This window comes from Rhinatrema bivittatum, chromosome 1, assembly GCF_901001135.1.
Source record: "Rhinatrema bivittatum chromosome 1, aRhiBiv1.1, whole genome shotgun sequence".
Classification (NCBI taxonomy): domain Eukaryota; kingdom Metazoa; phylum Chordata; class Amphibia; order Gymnophiona; family Rhinatrematidae; genus Rhinatrema; species Rhinatrema bivittatum.
Window position 1 is genome coordinate 62,947,424 of NC_042615.1, and position 12,945 is coordinate 62,960,368.

The window sequence follows — 12,945 nt, forward strand, 5'->3', positions numbered from 1 at the left end:
CGACAGCCTGAGAGGGGGAGATTACTCCTGTGACCCCGCTGGACCACCAGGGACTTTCGGTAAGTCTTGGAGGGTCGGGAGGTGGGGGTTGCAGTTAATTAAATTTGAAGGATTGGGGTGGGTTTGGGTTGGTTTTTTTTAATGTGCCCTTTCTCCCTCCCCCCTCCCCCCGGAAATACGATAAGAAAACCACACGAAATTTCATGGGTTTTCTTATCGTTTCATTGCCCCCCCAAAACGCAACGAAAAAGGAAATATCGTCTATATTTCCTATTTCATTGCAAACGAATGCACATCCCTATAGACTGTGTGGATCAGTGAGACCATTCAAATGGGAGGGTGGCATGGAGGAGAGAGAACATGACTGGAGCTCAGCAAGGTCTCCTAACCAATCTTGCCAGAAAAAGGATCTGCTGCAAAGGAAACACAAGAACAGAGGAATCTTTAGCAGCTCAGTTCTTGATTAAAGCAAGCAGAGAAAACTCAACAGGTTTACCAGTGCCTCCCTATCAGAAGGATCTCCTCATGACCAGCGCAAGTTTCAGCAAAGATGCATGGGGAAAAGTCATAAAAGCTGTGAGTCTTGGACACATAGATTCAAATTTAATTTATGGTGGGTAAACATAGACAAACAGTTGTTTGTTTGTTTTGTTTTTTTAGAACCTTTTTGTTCAGCACGGAAATTGTCAAGGTCCACATCCAAGAAGAGAGCCGTCTCCCACCTCTTGAGTGATGTGGTAAGAGAACACTTACTGAACTGAACGCTGATGTGTATCGGATGGGGCTACCTCCACACCCTTTTTAGATTTTTGATTATTGACAAAATGGAGACAAAATTATTCTTAATTTTTAGGATATAGCCTAATAGAACTGTTCCACAGTTATGCCTGATCCAATTCATTGTTAATTGACAGTAGAAAGCAAAAGACTGGAGTGGGACCTGGTAAGGTAAATGTAGAAATATATATACTTTTTGTTATTGGCCAAGGTTTACTTTGTGTATGGAAAAAGTCCAGGTATTAGTAAATCATATGTTCGGAGGTGCCCCTATCATAGGGACTGTTTTGTCCAGAGAAGATATGTTCAATTTTCTGGCTTTGCAAACCAAAATACAGGAACTGTGCTCCAAGGACAGCTGTAAGGAGCATACTGGGGAAGGAAGCTGCCGCAAAAAAGAGCCATAGAGTTCTCATCTTCCCTCTCCATCTGCTAGCCATAGCCACACGTTCATCATGGATACAAACCCTCCTCTGACACCCAAAAGCAGCACATAAAATAGCAATATAAGCAGCAAAGGAGTAGCCCAGTGGGCTAATAACCAGGGAAACCAGAGTTCATGTCCTTTTTCTCCCACTAATGCTCCTGGAGACCTTGGGGAAGTTACTTCTCCCTTCATTGGCCCAGGTACTAGCTTAAGGTCAGATTTACTGTTTTCTCGTAGTTACAGAATGGGGGGGGAAAAAAGCCTTTGTAAATGCGGCTATTAGATTATAATCCCTCTTGGGCAGGGAAACACCTGGTTGTAGGTTGAGTTTAGAAAGGTAAGTAATTAAACCTGAAAAGGAAGTAACATTTATCAGTTAAAGCAAGCCAGCTTCCCCTTTTTCTTTTTAATTTCATTTTAAAGCAGGCCCGGTGCCACTGGCTGTGCAAACTGTGCAATTGCACAGGGCAGCACACCCAGCGGGGCGGCGTCGGGAGCAAGGAGAGGCCCGTGGTGCCACCTGTGGACCCAATCACTCTGGCAGCAGAAGAAGCAAAGGCCAGGGGTGCCGCTGGTGGACCCGATCCCACCAGTGGCAGAAGAAGCAGGAGGTCACAGCAGAAGAGGAAGCCCGTCTGGCAGCTCCTCTTCAGAGATGAGAATACAGGAAATGCTAGCACCACAAATGTTGAATTAACGCGGGGCCAGCACTAGAAAGGAGCTGCAGAATGGCTTTTCTCCACAGAGAAGAAACAGGCTGGAAGCAGCAGCAGAGGAGGAATGACCCATGGATCCTGACTGCCCGGTCTGCATGTGTGTGTGAGTGAATGGAAGGCTGCCTGTGATGAGTGTGTGTGAATGGGAAGCTGCCTGAATGAGTGGGTGTATGAATGGGAGGCTGCCTGGGATGGGTGTCTGTGTGTGAGTGAATGGGAGCCTGTCTAGGATGGGTGTGTGAATGGGTGCCTGCCTGGGTTGCATATGTGTATATTTGTATGTGAATGGGAGTCTGCCTGGGCTGCGTGTCTGTGTGTGTGTGAGCGAATGGGAGCCTGCCTGGGATGGGGGAGTGTGTGAATGGGAGCCTGCCTAGGGTATGGAAGGGCATGGAAGGGTATGGAAGGGTATGGAAGGGTATGGAAGGCTCCCATGCATGCATGGGAGCCTTCCTGGGATGAGCAGGGGCTGTGTGTGTGAGAATGGGATCCTGCCTGGGATTTGGGTGGGTGTAAATGGGAGTTTGTCTGGGGTGTGTGTGTGTGTGTGTCTGTGTTTGTGTGTCTGAGACAAAGAGAGAGAGAGAGAGAGAATGGGAGCTGCCTGGGTTGTGAGTGTGTATGTGTGAGAGAGAAAGAGAGAGAAAATGGGGGCTGCAGGTAGATCCCAATCAAAGAAGAGCTGGAGATGCCTGCGGGTTTGTCTGAGAGGGAGTGTATGTGTGTATATGTGTGTGTATATAGGTGTGGGTGTGTGTATTTCTAAGAAAGAGAGGAGAAGGCTTGTGCATCCCACTCCCACTAATCCATGACAATCTCAGGGTGAATGGAAATCAAAGTTCCCAGGTATGGAGAGTTTGAATTTTTAAAATCTTTTTTAGTTTTATTTTTCAGATGTTATTTGATGTGTTTGCTGTTTTGAAATATTTTATTGGTGTTTTGGACAATAAACAAAACTTATATATGACTTTTTAATTATTTGATCTTTTATTCAACAGCTTTTTATTAAATACTATTATTAGGATGCTTTTAGTATTATGATTATGTATTTATTTTATTTCTTGATTTTATTTTTATTGTTTAATGTTTGAGGAATGTGACAGTTCTGTTTTTTCATTGTTGCACTGTATAGAATATCTGGCTTCTTGAGGTTTCCAGTTCAGTTTTTGTTTGTGCATTTGTATTTCTACTTTATGGTTGATCTATTCTGTATTTGGTAAAGGTCTGTTTATGTTCTGCATGTGTGACTGAGGTGAGGCATTCTCCTAATAGGAAGTGTATTTGTTATGGTTCTGGCAGTGGACCCTTGGTCCGAGGTAGAGTCAGCGCTACCTAGGAGAGTGAACCTCTTAGATCTCTACTGTTGGAAGGCTAGGCCTGGTGATGAAGACGTGAAATGAAGACCTCACCCTGGAAGCTCGCGATTCCCCCAGGAGGAGCACATAAGAACCTGGCCGCTGGGACTTAGGAGACTCCCTGGAAACCGAAGAAGATCTGGATGCAGGTGCCTCCTGCAGGTCGTGTAATCCAGATAGCAGGTTGAAGTTGATTCAAGTAAAGTTCTTCGGAGAGTGATCCGAAGTCGGTCCGAGGGACTAAGCCAGAAGAATGGTCAGAAGCCAGTCCAGGTGTCGAAGCCAGAGACTGGTCAGAAGCCGGTCCAGGAGTCGAAGCCAGAGATTAGTCGGAAGCCGTTCCAGAGGTCGAAGCCAGCGGTTGGTCGGAAGCTGGTCCAGAGGTCAAAGCCAGCGGAAATCCATCCAACGAGGAGAGAACCAGAAACAAGGAACAAGACAAACAGGAACCAGACAAGCAGGCTGTGGACCAAGAAATCAAGGCACAAGACCAAGAGCCAAGAACAGACCTTGCCTTAAATACAGGGCCCCAGGAAGAAATCCCAAAGAGAAGCCATGACCATTTCCTGTCATGGCCCCTTTAAATCTCTACAGCAGCCACGCGCGCAGCTCTAGGAGGCCCTGTGGGGGCGGAGTCAGCAGAACGGTGGCCATCTTGGATCTGCACAGCCGCAAAGGGAATCTCAGCGGCGGCTGCCGGCTCCTGAAGCCGTCCCAGAGAGGACCCGATGCCATGGGTGAGTGGACGGCCCCGGTCGCAGACTGCTGCAGCCGGCGGCCGTAACAGTACCCCCTCCTTTAGGCCTCCCCCTAGAAGGCTTGGGCTTTCCTGGGTGATCCAGATGAAAATTGTGTAGAAGGTTCTTATCCAGAATGTTCTTAGCAGGTTCCCAGGAATTTTCCTCAGGCCCAAATCCCTTCCAAGCTAGAAGATATTCCCACTTCCTGCCTCGTCTCTGGGCATTGAGAACCTCACGAACCTGATATATAGGGCCTTCCTCTGCTGTGGGCGGCGGAGCAGTAGGCACTTTCCGAGTAGGCCAAGTAGGAACCAAGGGCTTCAAAAGAGACACGTGGAAAGAATTGTGGATTCTTAATGTGGCAGGCAGACGAAGTTGATAGGTCACGGGACCCAGCGGCCGCAGTACCGGGAAGGGACCAATGTAGCGAGGAGCAAGTCGCATGGATGGAACCCGGAGATGAATATGCCTGGTGCTAAGCCACACCTTTTCTCCTGGACGGAAATGAGGAGCTGGTCTCCGGTGCTTGTCTGTAAATTTTTTCGCGGTACAAGCCGCCCGTAGTAGCATTTGCCGGGTATGCACCCAAAGTCTTTTCAATTGTGCTGCCATTAGCTGTGCTGCAGGTGAGGGGACAGGCAATGGCAGGGGTAAAGGTGGCCGAGGTTGGCGACCGAAAACAATCTGAAATGGAGAAGCCCCAGTTGAAGTGCAGGCATGAGAGTTGTGGGAAAACTCGGCCCAAGGAAGAAGTGCTGCCCAATCGTCCTGACGGTTGTTAACATATAAACGTAGAAATTGTTTCAAGGTACGATTAGTCCGTTCAGCCTGACCGTTGGCTTGTGGATGGAATGCCATGGTAAATTCCAGAGAAATACGAAACTTCTTGCAGAGATTGGACCAACATTAGGCCGTGAATTGCGGACCGCGATCAGATGCAATGTGCTGTGGCAGACCATGGAGGCGGAAAATATGAGACATGAATAGTTGGGCCAGGCGAGGAACAGATGGGAGGGAGGGGAGCGGGGAGAAATGGGCCATTTTGGAGAATCGTTCCACCACGACCCATATTACTGTATTGTCCTCAGTGATGGAAGATCCATGATGAAATCTGTGGAAATGTGAGTCCATGGCTTCGTGGGCATAGGGAGTGGTTGTAAGAGACCCCAAGTTCTCCCTGTTGGAATTTTATGTTGGGCACAACTTGTGCAAGTGTCGATATACGCTCGAATATCCTTGCGCATCTCAGGCCACTAATAATATTGCTGAAGAAGATTCAGAGTCCGGTCACGTCCTGGATGTCCAGCCAACTGGGAGTCATGTGCCCAGGCTAGCACCTTGCTACAGAGCCTCTTTGGCACCACCGTTTTCCCCGGTGGTACCGTAAAGGTAGTAGAGAGGATGATACGAGCCGGATCAATGATATGCTGAATGGGCTCCTCTGAGGCTTCTGCAGAGAAAGAGCGGGACAGGGCATCTGCCTTAATGTTCTTACTAGGGGGTCGATAGCAGAGTTCGAAATTAAAACATGAAAAGAAGAGCGCCCATCGAGCTTGACGCGGATTAAGACGTTGGGCCTCTTGGAGATATATCAAGTTCTTATGGTCTGTAAAAATGGTTATACGATGTTGTGCTCCCTCAAGCCATTGACCCAATTCTTCTAGCGCAAGCTTAATGGCAAGGAGCTCTTTGTCACCAATAGAGTAGTTATATTCAGCTGGAGAGAATTTCCTAGAAAAGTAGGAGCATGGGTGAGATGTTCCAGATGCGTCATTTTGGCTGAGCACTGCTCCTACTCCAACGGCGGAGGCGTCTACTTCTACCGTAAATGGACGTCTAGGATCCAGATGCCGAAGGCAAGGTTTCTGCAGGAAGGACTTCTTGAGGTTCCGGAAGGCTTCTTTAGCTTCCACAGGCCATGCCTTGATGTCCGCCCCCTTACGAGTTAAAGCAGTGAGGGGAGCAGCCAGTTTGGAGAAGTTCCGGATAAAACTACGATAGTAATTGGTGAACCCTAGAAAGCATTGGAGCGCACGTAATCCAGTAGGCTGAGGCCATTCTTGGATGCATTTTAACTTGGAGGGATCCATTTGAAAGCCCAGATTGGAAATAATGTACTCCAAGAAGGTTAGAGATTCTTTTTCAAAGACGCATTTTCAACCTTGGCAAAGAGTCTAGTCTCTCTTAAGCATTGCAAAACTTGTAACACATGTTGTCGATGCATCTGTAGATCCCGGGAAAAAAATCAATATGTCGTCCAAATAGACTACTACGCATACATAGAGCAAGTCTCGAAATATTTCATTAATAAAGTGCTGGAAGACTGCAAGAGCATTAGTTAGACAAACGGCATGACGAGATATTCATAATGGCCGTTCCTGGTGTTAAAAGACGTCTTCCACTCATCGCTCTCTCGTATTCTGATCAAATTGTATGCACCTCGTAGGTCCAATTTAGAGAACACCCTGGCTCCTTGTAAGTGATCAAAGAGTTCAGCTATTAATGGCAATGGATAGCGGTCCTTGATAGTAATAGCATTAAGCCCCCAAAAATTAATACAGGGTCGCAAAGTCCCGTCCTTTTTCCCAACAAAGAAAAAACCAGCCTCGGCTGGGGATTTTGATTGTCTGATAAATCCTTTCTTGAGATTGTCCTGAATATATTCAGCCATAGCCTGAATCTCTGGGACGTATAAAGGATAAACTCTTCCATGAGGCGGAGTGGTTCCAGGGACTAAATTAATGGCACAGTCAAATTCTCGATGCGGAGGCAAAATGTCCGCGGCTTTCTTGGAAAATACATCCGCAAATTGATTGTAGTGAACTGGCAATCCTTCCAGGATAGAAGTGCACAAATAGCTACAGGAAGAGGCTGTTCCTTTAAGGCAGGTTTCGTGGCATGTGGCACCCCAATGGGTTAATTTCAAAGATGTCCAGTTGAATTGTGGTTTATGGCGTTGCAGCCAGGGAATACTGAGAACGACTGGGTGGATAGCTTTCTGGATGACATATAGAGAAATTTGTTCCATGTGGTTAGGTGCAATGAAGCAATCCAGAGGAACTGTTTGGTGTGTAATTCTTCCTGGTAAGGGTTCTCCATGGATAGAAGAGATAATCAGCGGTCTCGGGCATGGACAGATAGGAATGAGCAATTGTTTCACAATATCTTGCAAGATGAAATTTCCTCCGGCTCCAGAATCTACTAGAGCCAGCGTGGTAAATTTCTGACCTCCGAGGCAAAAGGTAACCAGCAAGGAAAGTGGAGGAGCTGGTGAAGTGATGCCTAGGGTTATTCTCCCAGAGGTCCATAAACTTTGTAATTTCCCGGGACGTAAAGGACAGCCAGCAATGAAATGACCCGAACTTCCACAATATAGGCAAAGGCCGGCCTTGCGACGCCTTTGTCATTCTTCTGGGCAGAGAGGACCTCGTCCTAACTGCCTAGGTTCTTCTGTAGTTCCTTCAGAGAGGGATGAAGTATGGGGAACTGAAGAAGAAGAAGAGTGTGGAGGACAAGGAACTGTCATCTGCCTGCTCAAACCCAGAGTCTCATGAGCCCTTTCTTGCAGACGGCGGTTAATCTTAGTTGCTAATTCAATAAGAGAGTTCAATGAAGAAGGGAATTCCCGAGCTGCCAGCTCGTCCTTAATTTTAGCGGATAGTTCTTCAAGAAAGATGATCCGAAGAACGCGTTCCTCCCAATGGAGTTCAGGGGTTAAAGTTCTGAATTCAATCATGTAGTCGGTGAGCGTACATCCTCCTTGATGGATACGAATCAGATCGGCCCCCACGGCTGCCTCTTTACCGGGTTCCTCAAACACAGTTTTAAATAACTCCAAAAAATGAGGAAAATCCTGTAGAACTGGATCTGATCGATGCCACAGCGGAGAGGCCCAAGCCAAGGCCTTGCCTTCTAACAGGAACAAGATGTAAATCGTCTTTGTCAAATCATCCGGAAAGAGATTAGCTTGAAGACGGAAGTGCATGTTGCATTGGACGAGAAACCCCAAACACAAACGAGGTTCGCCGGAGTAATGTGGCGGCGCAGGTAGAGGAATTACCAATGCTGTCAATGTTGGTAGAGGACTGGCTTGAGCTGTGACCACTGCATCCAAGCGAGCGTGGAATTGACTGATGGAAAATGCCAAGGACTCCAATATCCGCTGTTGCTCCAACATCCTTTGGGTGAGACCTGGACGGACTTGCAGATCAGAGGCCTCTACCGGGTCCATGGCCTTGGTAAACTATTATGGTTCTGGCAGTGGCCCCTTGGTCCAAGGTAGAGTCAGCGCTGCCTAGGAGAGTGAACCCTCTTAGGTCCCTATTGTCGGAAGGCGAGGCCTGGTGATGAATACGTGAAATAAAGACTTCACCCTGGAAGCTCGCGATTCCCCCAGGAGGAGCCCGTAGGAACCCGGCCACTGGGACTTAGGAGACTTCCTGGAGACCGAAGAAGATCTGGATGCAGGCGCCTCCTGCAGGTTGTGTAATCCAGATAGCTGACGCCTCCAGCAGGTCGAAGTTGATTCAAGTAAAGTTCTTCAGAGAGTGATCCGAAGTTGGTCCAAGGGACTAAGCCAGAAGAATGGTCGGAAGCCGGTCCAGGTGTCGAAGCCAGAGATTGGTCAGAAGCCAGTCCAGGGGTCAAAGCCAGAGATTGGTCGGAAACCGTTCCAGAGGTCGAAGCCAGCGGATGGTCGGAAGCCGGTCCAGAGGTCGAAGCCAGCGGATGGTTGGAAGCCGGTCCAGAGGTCGAAGCCAGCGGAAATCCATCCAATGAGGAGAGAACCAGGAACAAGGAACAAGATGAACAGGAACCAGACAAGCAGGCTGCAGACCAAGAACTCAAGGCACAAGACCAAGAGCCAAGATACCAAGGCAAGGTCTGAGGAGCAGACCTTGCCTTAAATACAGGGCCCCAGGAAGAAGTCCCAAAGAGGAGCCATGACCATTTCCTGTCATAGCCCCTTTAAATCTCTACAGCAGCCGCGTGCGTGGCTCTAGGAGGCCCAGCGGGGGCGGAGTCAACAGAACGGTGGCCATCTTGGATTGGCACAGCCGCGAAGGGAATCTCAGCGGTGGCTGCCGGCTCCTGCAGCCGTCCCAGGGAGGGCCCGACGCCGCAGGTGAGTGGACGGCTCCGGTCGCGGACTGCTGTGGCTGGCGGCCGTATTAGTGTTTTAGGGCTTTCAGAGGGTCAAGTCCACACCCAACACACATCACAATAGGCCTAATACCATACGGGTTCCAAGTGTCTTTTTTGCAGGGATTTCTGGTTGGTATCACAGCAGTGTATGTAAATATAATGTAAGTGATATTTTTACCTCAGAATACTGTACTTTGATATTTTTAATGTAAAATATAAATACATAGCTCTTAACTGTGTGTGTGGAATGGGGCGGGGGGGGGCACTTTGTGCAAGGCTACAAGGTTCGCCTGGGGCACCTAATACCCTTGCACCAGACATGGGTTCGGTGGGAGGGAAGTCAGTTTTTAAAATTTGTATCACTGAAGAGAGCTAGGCATTTTTTTTAGTGGGTCTGGGACTAAGAATGAATGACCGGGGTGGTGGTGGGAGGGGGGGGGGGGGGGCACAGCACAGTAATTATTCGCACAGGGTAGCAAAAAAGTTAGCACTGGCCCTGTTTAAAAGTACACATTCAAATTCAGTCACGTGTAAATTGGCTGGCTAAAATAATCTCCTCCTTCAGTGCAGCTTAGAGTGTGTGCGTGCTTCTACAATGTGCATGCTCATAGCCACATCGAAAGGAGGCTATCCTGGGGGCATGTTGTGGTGGGGGAAGGAAAATAATGCACATAGACTGTATTTTCAACCCTGGGATGGTAACCTTCAAACGGGCACGTAGGTGCACATATACACGTGTGCATTGGCATGAGCCTGGATACGCAACCATTTTATAACATGCGCACACATACATGTGATTTTGCAAGTGGGTGCACACAGCTGCGTAAAGTTGGATTTGAACCACGAAAGTTGGGGAATTTTATAACAGGCATGCTTCCCCGCCATGACCAGGTCGTCCACCAGTTTGCCCAATGTACAGCTAAGTCCTCTTAATCCCCCTGGTTTTTTAGTCTGCATCTGCTCAGTAAACCCAGATCCTTCACTCAGCTGAGACATGCCTGGAAACAATTTTATTTAGATTTACACTTACTCAATAGCACTAGACCTGGACGCACGCTCAGGTGCACACCTACTTATGCGTGCATCTCTTGGCCTCGCCCCCGAACGCCCACACCATACCCAAACCACACCCCTTTTTAGTTCGAAGTGAGATATTCATGCATCAGGACTTGCACGTGCATGTGGGTGCCTTTTAAAATCGGGTGCATGCGTGTATCTCCTAATTTTGGTGTGTGCATGCCTTTTAAAATTCACCTTTATGCCTGCTATTTTTCTCAGAGAAAATGCCCAAACACAAAGCAGGAGCAAAAGTCCATGTGTATGTAACCAACTGTTACTAAACCTTTTTAGCATAATTCAGTCACCTCACCCCCCAACACACACACACACACACACACACCTAGGCAAAAGACATGTTTGGTACAGTATGAGGGAACTGGGCATGCTCCTGCAGAGAATGTGTGTCAGACTGTGAGCTGGAGCCGGAGAGGAAGCAGTAAGCTGCAGCTGAGGTGTTTCCAACCCAGCTCTCTTACAGAGCTCCCGACTGCTCTCAGAAAGGATCAATCACAACACTCTGTGAACTTGCAGGTGGAAGGGATCTCTCTGCTGAAGAGTGCATTTCATGTGAGTACTAGGAAGAGAGACTGAACAGGATTAATGTTCTGAATTGACTCTTGGACATTTTGTTATACCTGGAATGCTGTGCAAACTGATTATGTGATTAAGATCAGGACTGGACCATCTGAATCAAACAGCAAGTTGTCAACCTTTTTGGATATCATGGAACACTAGTAAATATGTTTGTCAGCATTATAACATCTCGCCATATTGCCAAATAAATCCAGCAATTGGAACCAATTCAGCTGGTTTCGGACATTGGCTTTTATTAAGAACTGCATCAGTACGCTGAGCAAATTAGCTTCTAGAATCCCTTTTGAAGAGAAAATGTTTTTTTGTAAACTCCAATAAATGTCAGTGTGGCTGAAAGAAGAGTTTTACACTGCTGTGATTAGGGCTGGTACTTCCATTAGGCAAACTAGGTAGTCGCCTAGAGCGTCAAGATTTTGAGGGTGGCAAAATCCTGCCATTCTGAAGTCTAGAGGGATGCAATATCAGAGACAATAGTGCTAATGAAGGAAGCGCAGTCCTGGAGCCACCGTTGTGGGTTGGAGGGAGCGCTGTGCTGGAGCTGCCGCTAATAGATAAGTTGGGGAAGGGGGATGTGAATAACTGAAGGTTTGTCTAGGCCATCAAATAGGCTTGCACCAGCCCTCATTGTGATAGTGTTTGGGGTATGGTGGTGGACGTGGTGAGCTGATGAAAATAACCTCCAGGATGAGGGTCAGTGGCTGCCAACCCCTGCAATAGAGGGTCTGGGGTTTTGCTACTTTATGAAACAGGAAGCCAAAGGTCACCCAAGAAATACGTATAACTCGCTGCAGTGTACACCCTGGAATGCCCCTGTCTTAATTAGAAAATATATCTTTTAATTGGTTTTACAGTGCACAGATCCGACCCATGTTGCATGGCTGAGATACTGGTGAGGGTCAGACCTTTTGGCAGTCATGAAACTAATTCTTTCCACTCTTCTTCAAAATGTTTTAGCAGAGCCCCAAGCAGGCATTGCATTGTTCCTCATTCTGTGACAAAGCGTGCATGGAAAGCGGCAAAGAGTGTCTTTATATTTTTTTTAATTGGAGGGAAGGGAGGAGGCAACAATAAAAGAATGAGTTGCACGTAAATAGTAGAAAATGTTATGAATGTAATATGTAAAGACAAAATAAAAAAGGAAACCTAGGAATCTGCTAGAATTAACCAGCTAGAATTTAGCCGATGAAAGCCGAATGTATTTACTTTATTTATTTATTTATTTAATTTATTTAAAAGTGTTTTAATTCCGATTATAGCAATAAATCGTGCTAAGCGGATGTAGATGGGTAAACCGTTTAGACGGATAATTATTACATTATCCGTCTAAGTGGCTTTTGAATATGGACCTCCTGGAGTTTAAATTATGGTTAATAATGAAAGACAATAGAAACCAAACATGGCCTTCAAGGCCCTTTCATCCAGTCCTTTTGTAAATTTGCAGTCCTACTGGCCACCCAGAGCTCTGTTGCAGGCTGTGGCCCTCCCTGGCTCTTGCCCACATCACCAACAAGTACCCAGTGTTGTGTATGCACCATAAAACGTGGACACTTCAGGCTTTTGTTGATGATGTTGGCAGGAGGCAAGGATGATCTTGGAGCTATAGTGTGTGTGGGGGTGGAGGGGGACGTTCTCTCCTGGGTCTATTTTGTTGTGGCACCATCTTGCCCCTGCAGCCCGACTCTGCCTGTGTTTTTATCGCTGCTTTCCTGGAACCTGCAGCGAACACCTGATAGCAGTAGGAGGCTATCAAGGAATGTTTCCTGCCATTCTCTAGCATTTCTGGCCCTCTCCCACTGGAAGTAGCGACAGCAGAGGCCCTTTTTTGGGATCGAGACCCAGAACTCTGCCAAACACTGGAGCCCCCACCGCTGCCTCACCATATTGGCCCCTGAAACAGCCGATCGGCAGTGGGAGCCATAAGCGGAACTCCTCTTGCAGCCAGCTATTGTGGCCTTGTGTTCTTCTCCATAGCCTCCTTTTAAAACAAAGCACAGTCTGTCCAAGCAGCAAACATTGGCAGCTGATGAGTGAGTAATCCCATTTTAAATACAGATGTGTACGCACATGAGGGGAGGCAGTCTCTCTGTAGCCAGGGATGCAGGAATGTTGGTTCTGGGGTTGGGCATACTTTG

At 47.5% G+C, this 12,945-nt stretch overlaps 1 protein-coding gene across 1 annotated transcript in view; it reads right to left on the reverse strand.

Moving 5' to 3' along the window:
* LOC115096974 (fibrinogen alpha chain-like) overlaps positions 1 to 12,945 on the reverse strand; it is a 37,155-nt gene that overhangs the window by 20,663 nt on the left and 3,547 nt on the right. The gene's annotated exons all lie outside the window — the stretch shown is intronic.